Below are 2,848 nucleotides of genomic sequence, written 5' to 3' on the forward strand. Positions count from 1 at the left end.
GGTCATATTTGTGCCCTGAGATCAGCAGTAACTTCTCACAAATGATGAGAGGGAACTGTAGAATCTTGGATTATAAAATGAAACGATTAAAGGCACAGTGTGTAGGATTTGGTGGCCTTTTATCAAAAGTAGTCCCCAGTTTATCATCTTTGTTTTAGAGCAACTTTTTGCTTGGCTGTTATAAAACACAGATCTCTGAAAAGTCTGCCTGCTGTTTTTGACCCTGTGCAGTTTACCAAGGACGGAAAACCGTGGTGAGGATGAAGTTCGCGTCCAGCACAAACATGGAAGATCCAGCCTACAGTGCCAACCTGCTGCAGCAGGTATAGTCAGTGTGTGTGTACTTCATATATATTTATGTATCTTTGTGAGGACTATGAGTTTTTGAACTGCAGAGTGAGGACATTTTTGAGGACATTTTGACCGGTCCCTGCTTCTTCAAAGGTCTGTTTGATGGTTCAGACTTGTTTTAAAGGCTCAGGTTAGAATTAGGTTTAGTTTAGTGTGTGTGTGTGTGTGTGTGTGTGTGTGTGTGTGTGTGTGTGTGTGTGTGTGTGTGTGTGTGTGTGTGTGTGTGTGTGTGTGTGTGTGTGTGTGTGTGTGTGTGTGTGTGTGTGTGTGTGTGTGTGTGTGTGTGTGTGTGTGAAGATCAAAATTAATTAATTAAGTACCATCACTCTTCTTCCTTAGTTGAGTGCAGCACTTGCTAAGCAGGGTGTGACTGACTTCAAACTGACCTGGAAAAAACCTCCAGTGAAGACACAAGTGAGCAGTGAAAGCAGTACAAGGTACACACACACACACACACACACACACACGAGAACAGGGACAAACGCATATTGAATCTTGTGTAAATACCCAAAAATGCTTTTATCTTTCTGTTTAGATGCTTGATGAATCTGTGAGAGCAACTCCCAGAAAGATGCACGACAGCACAGGTCATGCAATGAAGTAACGCTCCAGTTACTCTGGAAACCAAAAATACATTAACGTTTGTGCCTTTTAAGTTAAAGACTGGTATCATCGCAGCTTAGCCTCGCCTTATAAATGTTATATTTTCTGTGTGTCAGCTTTCACACTGAATAAATGCTGATTTTAGTTGTAAATTAATTTCCATTGGGCCAGCGTGTTTTACACATTGTGTGTAACTTGGAGTTAATGTTGTTTTATATGGGTACCAATATATAATCTAATAAGAAATATTTATTATTTTCGCTACCCATAACACTGAATGTTGTTGTCATTTATCTATTTTTCATTATCTTGCACTGCTGTTATTGTTCATACTCGTAATGCTTTAGTTGTAAAGGGATTTATAAATGACAATCAATAAATACATATGTTGCACACTCGGACAATAAGGGACTTCCAGGCGTGCATAAGTTCTTAAATAATAGTTTTACTGAAAGTACAGAAACACATTCACTTCAGCGCTGACTGCACCCTGCAGGTGGCTTTTTCAACTGACGCAAGCGTTACGTTGCTCTCTCTTCTCACCCGAAGGACCCCCCAAGCTGCCCGAAGCGCCAGCATGAGCTCCACTCACTGCAACCCAACATTAACCCATTAATCACTGCAGTTGCCAATGCAGGTGAACACATGCCAGGTGATGACCAAACAAATCAATCAGCAAACAATAAAAATAATATATATAAATACATCAGAATATGGGGGTGTCCATGTCCAGCTACCGCTATCATGTCCAACATTACTGTGGGCCCCACACATACATTAAAAAGAGAATAATTTGAGGATAATTCTGGTCGTATAATATTAATTTCTTATTGTTAACAAATGAAAAGAACATGACTAAATTGGAAGTGTTGTCTGTGTGTTGACTGAAATAAAAAAAAGGATTGAACAGCCTCTTGCGCCACAAACTAATCTTGTAGTGATAGGCGGTACAATGAGCGGTTGAAAGGATATAAACATTTCTAAAACTCTATGTTTATACCTAAAAACGTATGTAAAAACCTGTGGAACTAACAGTAGCACACATTAAATCCCTTTTTTGTTATTTTCCCAAAAATTTGTGACAGTTAGTCAGTTAGTGACAATGTGGTCTCCATGGTAATGTAGTTCTGACAGCTTGATGGAGGCTTAGAGAAAAGGACAAATTGATACAAAATACATTATGACTAATATTAGTGTTTCAGTGGGTAAGAGGAAATATTAAATATAATATGAAATATACTCTACTTTTGTAAACTAAAAGTTTGACTTTTTAATAACATCTAAGGCATTTTAAGACCTTCAAAGATCTTTACCTTTCAATTATATAATATAAGTTTTATACAATCATTTATATTTAATTCAATAAAAGTTCAGAACAATCAAAAAAGCTGAGTCACACACTTTAGTGTTATGAAATGACTTATATAACTGCTAATTCGCTTTGGATAAAAGCTGCTAAATGACTGTAATGTAATGTAATGTAATTGTTTGAACTGAAGTTGTAAATGAGATGTAAAATTAGACAGGAAAGAGCCAAAAGTACAACAGCCTTGTTTATACACACATACATACATACATACATACATACATACATACATACATACATACATACATTACATTACAACATACATACATACATACATTCATGACCTTTGCTATCACACAGCCTTACCTCAATAGGGAGCTTAACAAAGGCAAATGCAGTGGCGGCAGAGACACTACAGATCCATTTACATTTACTTTTACTGGTTTGAATAGGAAATAATTTCAATAATTTGCTTAGTCGTCTCCTTTCTTCAAAATTCAAATTGATGCTTTGATACTCAAATGTATACAAAAATGTTACCTTATGCGTTTTTTAAACACATAAGATAAAATAATACTTACTAGAAAA

The 2,848-nt window shown here is 36.5% G+C and overlaps 1 long non-coding RNA gene across 1 annotated transcript; it reads left to right on the forward strand.

Moving 5' to 3' along the window:
• The first annotated feature begins 236 nt into the window (after positions 1–236).
• LOC129109748 (uncharacterized) lies at positions 237–1,116 on the forward strand. Its single transcript, XR_008532062.1, has 3 exons — positions 237–323; positions 691–788; positions 887–1,116. It is a non-coding gene; the product is annotated as an uncharacterized LOC129109748 (long non-coding RNA).
• The last annotated feature ends 1,732 nt before the right edge of the window (positions 1,117–2,848 follow it).

This window comes from Anoplopoma fimbria, chromosome 20, assembly GCF_027596085.1.
Source record: "Anoplopoma fimbria isolate UVic2021 breed Golden Eagle Sablefish chromosome 20, Afim_UVic_2022, whole genome shotgun sequence".
Lineage (NCBI taxonomy): Eukaryota > Metazoa > Chordata > Actinopteri > Perciformes > Anoplopomatidae > Anoplopoma > Anoplopoma fimbria.